Source organism: Loxodonta africana, chromosome 16 (assembly GCF_030014295.1).
Source record: "Loxodonta africana isolate mLoxAfr1 chromosome 16, mLoxAfr1.hap2, whole genome shotgun sequence".
Lineage (NCBI taxonomy): Eukaryota > Metazoa > Chordata > Mammalia > Proboscidea > Elephantidae > Loxodonta > Loxodonta africana.
In genome coordinates, this window is record NC_087357.1 from 45,980,705 (window position 1) to 45,994,660 (window position 13,956).

The window sequence follows — 13,956 nt, forward strand, 5'->3', positions numbered from 1 at the left end:
TTTGGATGAGCATAGCTGTTTGGTTTTGAGGAGCTCCCAGTTTTATCTAGTTTTTCTTCTGCATTCTTAATAATGTTTCGTATACTGTTTATGCCATATATTAGGGTTCCTAACGTTGTCCCTAATTTTCTTCCATGATCTTTATCATTTTAGATTTTATATTTAGGTCTTTGAACCATTTTGAGTTAGTTTTTGTGCATGGAGTGAGGTATGGGTCTTCTTTCATTTTTTTGCAGATGTATATCCAGTTATGCCAGCACCATTTGTTAAAAAGACTGTCTTTTTCCCATCTAACTGTTTTGGGGCCTTTGTCAAATATCAACTGCTCATATGTGGATGGATTTATGTCTGGATTCTCAATTCTGTTCCATTGGTCCATGTATCTCTTGTTGTACCAGTACCAGGCTGTTTTGACTACGTGGCTGTATAAGTTCTAAAATCAGGTAAAGTAAGGCCTCCCACTTTGTTCTTCTTTTTCAGTAATGCCTATTTATCTGGGACCTCTTTCCCTTCCATATGAAGTTGGTGATTTGTTTCTCCATCTCATTAAAGAATGTCATTGGGATTTGGATCAGAATTGCATTAACTGTATAGATCACTTTTGGTAGAATAGACATTTTTATAACGTTAAGTCTCCCTATCCACGAGCAAGGTATGTTTTTCCACTTATGTAAGTCTCCTTTGGTTTCTTGCAGAAGTGTACTGTAGTTTTCTTTGTGTAAGTCTTTTACATCTCTGGTAAGATTTATTCCTAGGTATTTTATCTTCTTGCGGGCTACTGCAAATGGCATTGATTTGGTGATTTCCTCTTCGATGTTCTTTTTGTTGGTGTAGAGGAATCCAACTGATTTTTGTATGTTTATCTCATATCCTGATAGTCTGCTTAACTCTTCTATTAGTTTCAGTAGTTTTCTGGAGGATTCCTTAGGGTTTTCTGTGTATAAGATCATGTCATCTGCAAATAGGGATACTTTGACTTCTTCCTTGCCAATCTGGATGCCCTTTATCTCTTTATCTAGCCTAATTGCTCTGCCTAGGACCTCCAACACAATGTTGAATAAGAGCGGTGGTAAAAGGGCATCTTTGTCTGGTTCCCCACCTCAGTGCGAATGCTTTCAGGCTCTCTTCATTTAGGGTGATGTTGGCTGTTGGCTTTGTATAAATGCCCTTTATTATGCTGAGGAATTTTCCTTCTATTCCTATTTTGCTGAGAGTTTTTATCATGAATGAGTGTTGAACTTTCTCAAATGCCTTTTCTGCATCAATTGATAAAACCACATGATTCTTGTCTTTTGTTTTATTTATGTGGTAGATTACATTAATTGTTTTTATATTGATCCATTTCTGCATACCTGGTATGAATCCCACCTGGTAATGGTGAATTATTTTTTCTGAAATGTTGTTAAATTCTATTGGCTAGAATTTTCTTGAGGATTTTTGCATCTACGTTCATGAGGGATATAGGTCTATAATTTTCTTTTCTTGTGGTGCCTTTACCTGGTTTTGGTATCAGGGGTATGGTGGGTTCACAGAATGAGTTTGGTAGTATTCTGTCCTTTTCTATGCTCTGAAATACCTTTAGTAGTAGTGGTGTTAACTGTTCTCTGAAAGTTTGGTAGAACTCTGCAGTGAAGCCGACTGGACCAGGGCTTTTTTTTGTTGGGAATTTTTTGATTACCTTTTCAATCTCTTCTTTTGTTCTGGTCTATTTAGTTGTTCTACCTCTGTTTGTGTTAGTTTAGGTAGGTAGTGTGTTTCTAGGAATTCATCCATTTCTTCTCGGTTTTCAAATTTGTTTGAGTATAGTTTTTCATAGTAATCTGATATGATTCTTTTAATTTAAATTGGGTCTGTTGTAATATCGCCTGTCTCATTTCTTATTTGGGTTATTTGCTTCCTCTTCTGTTTTTCTTTTGTCAGTTTGGCCAGTGGTTTATCAATTTTGTTGATTTTTTCAAAAAGTCAGCTTTTGGTCTTGTTAATTCTTTCAATTGTTCTTCTGTTTTCTATTTCATTTAGTTCAGCTCTAATTTTTATTATTTGTTTTCTTCTGGTGCCTGTGGGTTTCTTTTGTTGCTCTCTTTCTATCTATTCAAGCTGTAGGGATAATTCTTTGATTTTGGCCCTTTCTTCTTTTTGGATGTATGCTTTTATTGATATATAAATTGCCCTCTGAGCACCACTTTTGTTGTGTCCCAAAGGTTCTGATAGGGAGTGTTTTCATTCTCATTGAATTCTCTGAATTTCTTTATTCCACCCTTAATGTCTTTTAGAATCTAGTCTGTTTTGAGCAGACTATTCTTCAGTTTCCAAGTGTTTGATTTCTTTTTCCTGAGTTTCCAGTTATTGATTTCCACTTTTATGGCCTTATGGTCAGAGAAGATGCTTTGTAATATTTCAGTGTTTTGGATTCTGCTAAGGCTTGCTTTATGACCTAATACGTGGCTTATTCTAGAGAATGTCCCATGTGCACTAGAAAAGAAAGTACACTTGGTTGCTGTTGGGTGGAGTGTCTACATACGTCTATGAGGTCAAGTTGGTTAATTGTGGCATTTAGATCTTCCGTGTCTTTATTGAGTTTCTTTCTGGATGTCCTGTCCTTCACCGAAAGTGGTGTGTTGAAGTCTCCTACTATTATTGTGGAGTCATCTATCTCACTTTTCAATGCTGATAGTTTGTTTTATGTATCTTGCAGCTCTGTCATTGAGTGCATAAATATTTAATACAGTTATATCATCTTGGTGTATTGTCCCTTTAATCATTATAGTGTGTCCTTCCTTATTGTTTCTGATGGATTTAACTTTAAAGTCTATTTTGTCAGAAATTAATATTGTCACTCCTGCTCTTTTTTGATTGTTGTTTGCTTGATATATTTTTTTTCCATCCTTTGAGTTTTAGTTTGTTTGTGTCTCTAAGTCTAAGGTGTGTCTCTTGTAGGCAGCATATAGACAGATCTTGTTTTTTAATCCATTCTGCCACTGTCTGTCTCTTTACTGGTGCATTTAGTCCATTTACATTCAGCGTAATTATGCATAGGTATGAATTTAGTGCTATCATTTTGATGTCTTTTTTGGTGTGTTGTTGACAGTTTCTTTTTCCCACTTTATGTGCTGAGTAGATTATCTTTATATATTGTCCTTTCCTCATATTTGTTGTTGATTTTGTTTCTGCTGAGTCTCTATTTTCCCCTTGTATTTTATTTTGATGAGTAGGATAGTTTGTCTTCTTTGTGGTTACCTTATTATTTACCCCTATTTTTCTAAATTTATACCTAAATTTTATATCTTTGTATCACCATATCTTCCTCTCCATATGGAAGGTATATGATTACATTTCTTAGTCCCTCTTTATCATTTTAATGTTGTCTTCTTTTATAAAATAAATCACTTTTACCCTGTTTTGAGCTTTTTTTAAAAAAAAAAATCTTTCTTTGTTTTTTTTTTTTTATTTCCCTGTCTGGGTTGACTTCTGGTTGCTCTGCCCAGTGTTCTGGTCTTGGGTTGATACCTGATATTATTGATTTTCTAACCAGAGAACTCCCTTTAGTATTTCTTGTAGTTTTGGTTTGGTTTTAACAAATTCCCTCAACTTGTGTTTATCTGGAAATGTCTTAATTTCACCTTCATATTTAAGAGACAGTTTTGATGGATATATGATTATTGGCAGGCAATTTTTTTCCTTCAATTTTTTTAAATATGTCATCCCATTGCCTTCTTGCCTGCATGGTTTCTGGCGAGTAGTCCGAGCTTATTCTTATGGCTCTCCTTTGCAGGTGACTTTTCATTTATCCCTTGCTGCTCTTATAATTCTCTCTTTATCTTTGGTTTTGGTAAGTTTGATTACAATATGTCTTGGTGACTTTCTTTTAAGATCTACCTTATGTGGAGTTTGATGAGCATCTTGGATAGATATCTTCTCATCTTTCACAATATCAGGGAAGTTTTCTGCCAACAAATCTTCAACAATTTTCTCTGTATTTTCTGTTATCCCTCCCTGTTCTGGTACTCCAATCACTCATAGGTTATTTCTCTTAATAGATAGGTTTCTTCATTTTTTTTAATTCTTTTATCTGATTGTTCTTGAAATATATTAGTGCCACGTGACTTATCTTTGAATTCAGAAATTCTAGCTTCTACTTGCTCAATTCTGCTCCTCTGACTTTCTATTGAGTTGTCTAATTCTGTAATTTTACTGTTAATCTTTTGAATTTCTGATTGCTGCCAGTGTATGGATTTTTCCAGCTTATTAAACTTTTCATTATGTTCCTGAATAATCATTATAATTTCTCCAGTTGCTTTATCTGAGGGTTCCTTGGCTTGTTCTGCATATTGCCTCATTTCCTTCCTGATGTCTTGAAGGGTTTTGTATATTAAGCTTTTGTATTCTGCATCTGGTAATTCTAGGAATGCACTTTCATCTAGAAGATCCCTGGATTCTTTGTTTTTAGAGCCTGTTGAGGTGATCATGGTCTTTTTCTTTATGTGACTTGATATTGACTGTTGTCTCCAAGCCATCTGTAAGTTACTGTATTAACTGTATTTATGCTTGCTTACTGTGTCATAGCTGCTTGCTTTGTTTTGTTTTGGTATACCCCTATGGGTTGCTTGAGTGAGCTAGCTTGATTCTTTTCACCTTTGGAGCTCTGGTGTCCTGTCCCCAGCTGGCTAGAGCTGTTTTCAGGTATATCAGTCTAGGTGTTCATTCAGTTTTCTTGTATGAATTCAGCTCAGGTTTCCAGGTAGCTGATCATCAAGTGTGTGGCACAGGCTCTGTCCTACAGTCTTAGGGGGCAGCGGTGATTGGCATATATACTGGTATCTGATTGCAGCAGGGGGTCACACTCTGAACAAGGCAGGGGGCTGAGAACCAACCCCCAAGTGTCTCTGAGGAAAACATGTCTCTGTTGCCTACAGCATGCTGGTGGGTGGGTTATGCAGAAGGACCATGGGCACCCAAAGTTTTTGTTTGTAATTACTGGGAGGTAGCAGTTATCTTTGGACCCCTGTTGCGGGTGGCTGGGTGACCTGAGTAGAGCTACCAGTCCTTAGGTCCCTGATGTGGGTAGGTGAGGACCTTGCTTAACAGGCAAAGCAATGTCAAATGTCGAACACCCACATCTCCACCATACAGCTGAAATGGTTGGAGTTTGCCCACAAGGGCCTATTCTCCCAAAATAGGCCCACACAGGTCCACGCAGAAGGGAAAGGTGCTCAAGGTCCACAGATATTTTATGCCTGGACAGGAGCTGCTTCTGTCCTGAGCTCCCCTGGTTAGTGGAGCTAGCAAATTATCTTTTCCCCCCAATTGCAAATTTTTTCCTTCCCCAAGGCCAGGAGGATGGCTCTAGGTGCTCACCAGGGTCTATCTCAGGCCCAGGGATTCAGCCACTGAAGCTGGCTTGGGGTGGGAGCGGGGGGTGGGGGGGCCGGTAAAATACACGCAAGTACTTAGCTTTTGCCGAGAGTGACGTTCTCCTCAGCTTCCGGAGGTGTGAGTAGGCTGTGTGGCTGGCTGCTTCTCCCTGAGGAAACTGGCTGAACGCTAGCACCAGCCTGTCACTGCCGCCACTGCCGCTGCCACCACCGCTCGGGAATGGTGCCTGAGTGCTCCCCTCGATTCAGGTCTGGTAACTCCTCTCCACTTCTGAATGGCTTCTTCCTCCCCCTGCCCCTCAGTTCATTGTCTAAGCTTGCCTTTGATGCTCGGGGCTCCCAGCTTGTCACAAATATACTCCTTTCACTTGTTTTTTCAGGTCCTTGTTGTAAAGAGTGCTCGCTGGAAGTGTCTGTCTATTCTGCCGTCTTGGCTCCGCCTCCTGTAGACTGTAATCTTGACAGGAACAGATCACCAGACCTTTCTCCCATGGAGCTGCTGGGTGAGTTCAAACCACTAATCTTTCAGTTAGCATCTGAGCACTTAACTGTTGTACCACTGGGGCTCCTAGATACATCTCATTATAGCAGAAATAATTTAATTCATTACTCTAGATTTTTTTCTCCTATATACCTCTATCATGAGATAAACGCAATAAATTCAACATGGTATGAATCAACAGTGTTCATTCTTATTCGTTGTTGCATTCCTAGCACTTGGCTGAGTGCAAGAATATAGTTCGATAAATATTCAATAAATATTTGTTGAGGTAACAAAATGTAATATTAAAGGTCTGTGTGTTTTTGTATGGATGCATGTGTGTTTCTAAAGCCACTTAGCTGCTATCTCAATAATTTTGTAAAGAGCAGTCTTAAAAGAACCACATGGAAACAAACAACGCTACCTGAGTTCTTGTTAGGCACCATTGCATTTTGTAAATCTGAAATAGAATAGGGAATTCACACACACACACACAATTTATGAAAAGCAAGAGGCATTAAAAAATGTCTGACCAAATTGAACCTGTCTAGTCATCTTTATTGTGAACTGAGACCATTCTCTGAGGGTCAGGAACCACTTCATCTAACTCTAGATCTCATGGCAAACAATTGTTGGTGTTCAATGAAGGTTCATTAAGGTCCCAGTGAGGGCATGATTGAGATTTCCTGGGTTCTTATTTTTTTTTTTTTTTATACTCCAGAGAGATTCCTAATGGCACCTCTTATTATCTTAGAAATCTCCCTGGAGTATAAAGACCCAGTTTGAGTTCTCAGTAGAATGCTGTCTGTATTCGTATAAGGACTTATCTTCTCTGAGCCTCATTTTCTTCATCTTTAAAATGGAGGTAATAATACCTACCTCAGAATGTTCTTGTGAAAATAAAAAGAGGTAACATATATATGAAGTAATTATTATTATTGTTAATAATAATTGTATCTATCCTGGAGTTCAAAAGGTAGATTAGTTTTGAAAAAGACCCAAGTACTTTGTGGGTATGAGGAGCAAAAGTTGATCCTTTTGTCAACATATATTTATTTAACACCAACTTTCTGCCAGCTGTTCTGTGTATGCATATGTAAAAAACCCACTGCCATCGAGTCTGTTCTGACTCATAGTGGCCCTATAGGAAAAAGTAGAACTGCCCCACAGAGTTTCCAAGGAGCACCTAGTGGATTCCACCTGCCAACCTTTTGGTTAGCAGTTGTAGCACTTAACCACTACGCCACCAGGGTTTACATATATATATATATGTATATATATATGTATGTATGTATGTATAAACATGTATACACACACACATACATTTATATATATGCACACACACACGTATGGATTGATCCTCAAAACGTGGTCCTGAGTAAAAACATAATGAGCTATGTAACAAACGCAGTGTCATTTATATAAATTAAAAAGGCAGGTACACAAGACAGCAATAACTCTTTTGTAAGACCACATACAAACAAAAAGACTCACATTAAATACGTTAGAATGGTTACTGACTCAAGATGAGATTGAAAGTGGAATCTGAGAATTAAGCGCATTAGTGAAAATAAAACAAAGATGGATTCTTGCATGGACTTCTGATGATAATGTGCCATAAACTGGAGAATAAGAGGACCTCAGCCCTCTCCACACCTGAGACCCTACCTCCAGCACCCGCCTCAAAAAACAAATGAACACACAGACAAATAGCAGGAAACTAGCATAGTAAGTCTCCTTATTTGCACATTTGACCTTTTAGACAGCAAGGACAAAAAACTCAGGTGCGGCTATGAGATGACCTGTCAAAGCTCTTGTTGATGCCATCCGTATTCTGAATCTTTATCCAAAGCAAACTGGCCTTAAGAAATAGAAGTCGGCTGAGCTTTACGTATGTTTCATTTTTCTCATGTCACCTTCTGATGCTGAAAAATTCTGAAAAGCCTTTGATTCTTTTTTTGGACAGTAACTAGCTGCCAATGCATTTCTTTTTGACTCTGTGGTGATTAAAATTCACAGCCTCACTTGAGGGTTTCTAGAGTTAAGGGACTTTCCAAAATACAATTTCTTGAGAAAGCCCTTTCTCAGTGAAAGGATGAGTGAGGTATGATGCATAGGTCAACCACTGGAAAGGTCAACCAGTGGAGAGGGGGCAGTGGGGGTGGAGAAAATGCTCAGAACAGAATATGTTCTATCTAGGAAGGGCTTAGGGGATGACGAAGAAAGAACCCCAGGAGGTTCATAAAACTTTATTGCTGAACTTTCTGCACAACTGCCTGTTTCAGCAGGGTGAAGCCCACGATTCAGCTGTCACCAGGAAGCACTAGGTTACTTATTTGGAAGCAAAGTAGGGTCCATGGGGGCCCAAAGGCAAAGCCCAAGACAATTTTATTGGGTCTGCCAAGTTCTGTTACCCAAATATACCTATAGATGGGAAAACGCTGCCAGGGATGCTCAGACTGTCCACCATTGTTGTGTGACTATCACCCAACAAGCATTTCCGAACCTAAGAGGATGAATCAAACGCAGGTTTCTACCCTCAATTAATTAATCTAAGACTAGTGGAGATTTTGAAAAACTTTAATTAAAAATTAAGTGGCTACTAACTCAAAGGTTGGCAGTTTGAATCCACCCAGAGGCATCTTGGAAGAAAGTCCTGGCAATCTATTTCTGAAATAGCAGAGCCATTGAAAATCCTGTGGAGCACAGTTCTACTCTGAAACACATGGGACCATTGTGAGTCGTAATCAACTCCACAGCAACTGGCTTGGTTTTTTAATTAATGGAAGCAAAGAATAACTTCTGTGCCTTGATTTCTCTCCTTCCGCTAGTATATATTTGCACTGTACAGCTTCTCCAACTGGGGTCCAAGGACCATCGGCATCATAATTATTAAGGGTACTTGGTAAAATGCAGATTCTCAAACACAGAGCTGGACCTGATGTATCATCTCTGGGAGCAGGGCCTGGGAATATGCATTTTAATCACTTCCTCAGGTGATTCTCATGCACTTTAAAGGCTAAGAACCAGTGTCATAGTACATTCTAATTGATTGCACTTGCAGATATACTTTCTTATCTGTGCCTCATCAGTATATAGTGAGTGAGGAGGTCAGGTGAGGTGTGTCTTCATTTTATAGATGAGAAAATAGAAACTCAGAGATGCTAAATCCAAGGTCACACAGTTATTCACAACAGAGCTAGAATTTGAACGTGAATTTGTCTGACTGCAGATCCAGTCTTTGCCCTCTCCCATGCTTTTTTATGCTTCACTGGTGGGGGGAAAAAAAATCAGAAAACACAATGACTGGAATATATTTCCATAGGGATAACAACATTTTGTACTCCACAGGACTTTCAAGGCTGTGGCCTTTCAGGAGCAGGTCACCAGGCCTGCCTCCTGAGGCATCTCTGGGTGTACTCGAGCCACCAAGCTTTACAGTCAGTAGCCCAGCTCTTAACCATCTGCGCCACGTAGGAACTCTTCCAAGTCTGAGCGAATGTAGTACTAGGAGAAACACTGCCATCTTGTGGCCACCTGAAACCTAAGCGTAACCTTGTCATTGACCAGGAGGTGATTTCCTATCACTCAGTCTTGGCACAGTAGGCATGCCAATCACTTTTCAGCAATGGAGATGGAAATTGGATGTATTGAGCCATCTTCACATTCCAATGATTCATTAGATCATGAATTTGGGAGAGAGATGGGCTTTGGCTCTGTAGCTGAGATTTTTCTCCCAGATGAAGTTAATTTACATGTTTAGGCAAGGTGATCCCATGTGTGGCAGAGTAGAACTGTGCTCCATAGGGTTTTCAATGGCTGATTTTTCACAGACAGATAGCCAGGCCTTTCTTCTGAGTTGCCTGTAGGTGGACTCGAACTGCCAACCTTTCAGGTTAGCAGCTGAGCACATTAATCGATTGGACCACCCAGGGACTCCACAGGGACATTAGTGTCATGTAATAACCAACAGATACAAGGGACTTCATGAAGTACTTTCTGGAGTCAACATACCTCTAGATCTTGTGGGTTTTTGTGTGTGTGTGTGTGTGTGTGCTTTAGGTGAAAGTTTACAGAGCAAATTAGTTTCTAATTCAACAATTTATACACAAATTATTTTGTGAAATTGGTTGCAATCCCCAAAAGGTGTCAACACCCTGCCCTTCTCCACCCTGGGTTCCCCATTTCCATGTCCCATTTGCCTTTCCCTTCCTGCCTTCCTGTGTTTGCTTTTGGGTAGGTGTCGCCCATTTGGTCTCATTTACGTGACTGAGCTAAGAAGCACATTCCTCATGTGTGTTACTGTTTTATACGATTGTGTAATCTCTGGCTGAAGGGCGAACTTCAGAAGTGACTTCAGTTCTGAGTTAGCAGTGTGTCTGGGGGCCATAGTCTCGGGTGTCCCTCCAGTCTCCTTCAGACCAGTATGTCTGGTCTTCTTTTGTGAATTTGAATTTTGTTCTGCATTTTTCTCCTGCTTTGTCTGCGACCCTGTCAAAACAGTCAGTGGTGGTAGCCACAACTAGCCATCATCTAGTTGCTCTGGGCTCCATGGTGGAGGCTGTGGTACTGTAGTATGTCAATCCTTTGGACTAACATTTTCCTTGTGTCTTCGGTTTTCTTCATTCTCCTTTGATCCAAATGGAATGGGACCAGTAGATGTATCTCAGATGGCTGCTCACAAGCTTTTAAGACCTCAGAGGCTGCTCACCAAAGCCGAATGTAGAACATTTTCTTTATGAACTGTTATGCCAATTGACCTAGATGTCCCCTGATACCATGATACCACAGCCCTCAGGCCAGTGATTTGGTTGCTCAGGGTGTTTGGATGTATCTATGAAGTTTCTATGACTTTGCCTTAGTCACGTTGTGCTGACTTTCCCTGTAATGTACACTGTCTTTCCCTTCACCAACCAAACCAAAAAACCACAACCACTGCTTTTGAGTCGATTCCAACTCCTAGCAACCCTATAGGATAGAGTAGAACTGCTTCATAGGGTTTCCAAGGACCTTTTGGCTAGCAGCCAAGCTCTTAACCACTGAGCCCAAGTTACCACTTATCTACTATCTAGTTAGTGATTTCCCCTTCCTGACTCCTCTCGCTCATAACCATAAAGATTTTTTTTTCTATGTATAAACGTTTTCTTGAGTTTTTATAATGGTAGTCTCATACAGTTATTTGTCCTTTTCTGATTGACTTATCTCACTCAGCATAATGCACTCCAGATTCTTCCATGTTGTGAGATGTTTCACAGATTCATCACTGTTCTTTATCTTTGCATAGCATTCCATTGTGTGTATGTACCATAATTTGTTTATCCATTTTTTTGTTGATGGGCACTTATGTTGTTTACATCTTTTTGCTATTGTGAATAATGATCCAGTGTACATGGGTATTCATATATCTATTTGTGTGACAATTCTTATTTCTCTAGGGTATATTCCTAGGAGTGGAATTGCTGGATAATAAGGTATTCCTATTTCTAGCTTTTTAAGGAGGCATCATATCGTTTTCCAAAGGGGTTATAGCATTTTACATTTTCAAGAGCAGTGCACAAGAGTTCCAATTTCCCCCCAGCCTCTCCAACATTGGTTATTTTCTGATTTTTTAAATTTGTGCCAGTAATGGGGTGAGATGGTATCGTGATTTGAATTGTGTCCCCCAAAAATATGTGTATCAATATGGCTGGACCAGGGGATTCCCAGTCATGTGTGATTGTCCATTTTGTCATCTGATGTGATTTCCCTATGTGCTGTAAATTCTATCACTGTTATGTTAATGAGATGAATTAGTGGCAGTTATATTGGTGAGATCTACAAGATTAGATTGTATCTTAAGGCAATCTCTTTTGAGATATAAAAGAGAGAAGCCAGCAGAGAGAAAGGAGGACCTCATACCACCAAGAAAGCGGTGCAGAGAAGCTCCTAGACCAAGGGAAGATTAATGACAAGGACCTTCCTCCAGAACCAACAGAGAGAGAAAGCCTTCCCTTAGAGCTGGTGCCCTGAGTTTGGACTTCTAGCCTACTAGACCGTGAGAGAATAAATTTCTCTTTGTTAAAGCCATCCACTTGTGGTATTTCTGTTAGAGCAGTACTAGATAATTAAAACATGGTATGTCGTTTTAGTTTTGATTTGCATTTCTCTAACGGCTAATGATCGCAACCATTTCCTCATGTGTCTGTTAGCCGACTGAATGTCTTTTTTTTTTTTAATTGTTTTGTGACATTCGTTGCAATCCCCGCAATGTGTCAACACTCTCACCTTCTACAACCCAATTCCATGTTTCCATCAGTCAATTTTTCCTGTCCCTTCCTGCCTTCTCGTCATTGTTTTTGGGCAAGTGTTGTCCTTTTGGTCTTGTATACATGGTTTAACTAAGAAGCACATTCCTCACGTGTGCTGTTGTTTGTCTTATAGACCCGCCTAATCTTTTTTTAATCTTTGGCTGAAGGGTGAATTTTGGGAGTGGCTTCAGTTCTGAGTTAGAAGGGTATCCAGGGGCCATAATCTCCGGGGTTATCCCAGTCTCTGTCAGACCAGTAAATCTATTCTTTTTGTGTGTGTGAATTTGAATTTTGTTCTACATTTTGTAATCCCTGTCAGAGCAATTGGTAGTGGTAGCTGGGCACCATCTAGTTCTAGGCTCGGGCTGATGGGGGCTGTGGTACATGTGGCCCATTATTCCTTTGGACTAATATTTCCCTTGTGTCCTTGGTTTTGTTCATTCTCCTTTGCTCAGGATGGGATGGGATCAGTAGATGTAACTTAGATGCTCACAAGCTTTTAAGTCCCCAGAGGCTACTCACCAAAGATGGATGTAGAACATTTTCTTTATGAACTTTGTTATGCCAGTTGACCTAGATGACCCTGCAACCAGGGTCCCCAGCCCTCAGCATCATTAATTCAGTCCCTCTGGGTGTTTGGATGTATCTAGGAAGCTTCTACAACTTTGCCTTGGTCAGGTTGTGCTGACTTCCCCTATATTGTGCACTGTCCTTACCTTCACCAAACTTAATACTTATCTACTGTCTAGTTAGTGATTTCCTCTCCCCACTACTCCCTTCCCTTGTAACCATCAAAGATTATTTTCTTTCCGTGTGTAAACCTTTCTTTGGGTTTTTATAATGGTGGTCTCATACAATATTTGTTCTTTTGTTATTGTTTTATGCAGTATAATGCCCTACAGATATATCCATGTTGTAAGATGTTTCCTGGATTAATCATGGTTCTTTATCATTGCATAGTATTCCATCATGTGTATGTCCCATAATTTTTTTTATCCATTTCTCTCTTGACAGGCATGTCATGGACTGGGCAGGTTGATGAGAAGGCCAACAGAGAGAGAAAGCCTGCCCCTGGAGCTGATGCCCTGAATTCGGACTTCTAGCTTACTGGACTATGAGAGAATAAATTTCTCTTTGTCAAAGCCATCCGCTTGTGGTATTTCTGTTATAGCAGCACTAGATGACTAAGACAGAATTTGGTACCAAGAGAGCGGAATGCTACTCTAACAGATACCTAAAATGTGGTAATGGTTTTGAAACTGCGAATGGATAGAGGACTCAGAAGGAAATGAGAAGAGCTGTTACACTGGAGATGACATAGATGGTGAGAAGCAGCAGACCTGGCAATGGTAGAAAACAGACAGCAGCAGAGAGAGAACTGGCAGCAGCAGAGGGCCAACAGCGACAGCAGAACCAGGAGACCAGTACAAGACAGCGCTGGAGCCAACCCACAGAGCGAGAGAGCTGAGTGCCTGTGTGCAGGAGGCTTCCTGGAGGAGTGGGGTTCCTCCAGGTACTTATAAGTGGAGCTATTGAGCTTTGAAACACTTGCCACAGCGGTGCAGATGAGGGCATGAAGCCCAAGGAGCCAAGAGGCCAAGAAACCAGAAAGCAGAAGCTGAAGAGACAAGGAACACCAGCAGCCCAGCTGCCTCAGTCTCAAAAGGTATGGCCAGGACCTCTGGGGTTTCAAAGGATGGAGCCACAGCCTCTGGTGTTTCTAAGGGTGGACTTGCCACTCAGATGGACTAGGAGAATGGCCCCTAAAGCCAAGGGAGCTGAGCTGCTGTCCCAGTGGGTCTGGAAGGCAGACATG